An 820-nucleotide genomic window follows, 5' to 3' on the forward strand; every position below is an offset into this window, starting at 1 on the left:
ACTCAACATTAAAAGTATTGAAAGGGCATCAGGTTATTCAGAACCAATTCGAGGGTCTTGCGGTCAATGTGAGAGTACAACGAATCTTCAAGAAACTGAAATAATAAATGATCCCTTAATGTAGAGTGGGAACACTGATTCAAACGATTACAACATATTACCTTGGAAGGAAATATTACAAGTCAAAGTGAATGAATTCAAAGTCAAAGATTGATGATAATAAAAATAAAACATCAGAGAATTGTCCTCTAAATCATCCGTATGTTACATCTTCGCCTTGGGGCTGCCTGCTCTCGCCTGTTAAAGCTTCGTTCCCTGTTGCAAATGATCCAAATTCAGAATCGATGTATTTTGTCTAAGACGTGTCTATGTGTTAATTATTGACTTTCCGTATGCATCACTTAGCCTCTAAAAAGGCTAGCCTCAGACATTGTAATGCACTGACTTCTTTGACTTTGCCACGCTCCTAAAACCCTAAACGCGTGTAGAGTATCTTAAATCAACTCTAGCCCGAGACTATCGCGCTCGAGGCAGATGAGTGCGCCATTCCTGAAACCCAAGCGTCAAAAGGCACCGCAGCCCCCGGTGCGCGCTGCGTCCGCTTCCTACGTGCGCACCATCTGAGAGCCAGACGGGGGGCCTCTGACTCATCACCCATACTTCCCCCATTGGGACTCTATCAACACACGGCGCTTCTAGCGCGCGCGTCTGTCTCCATCGCATTTGCTGGACGCCCACCCATTAATCCAAGCCTGCCTTTTCATCCCCACTGCCTACAAGGCTACCCTCCCACCTGCCTCTTCACCTTCCTACCCTTCAA

Source organism: Notothenia coriiceps, unplaced genomic scaffold, assembly GCF_000735185.1.
Source record: "Notothenia coriiceps isolate Sejong01 unplaced genomic scaffold, NC01 NC01_scaffold00000339, whole genome shotgun sequence".
In the NCBI taxonomy this organism is placed as follows: Eukaryota; Metazoa; Chordata; class Actinopteri; order Perciformes; family Nototheniidae; genus Notothenia; species Notothenia coriiceps.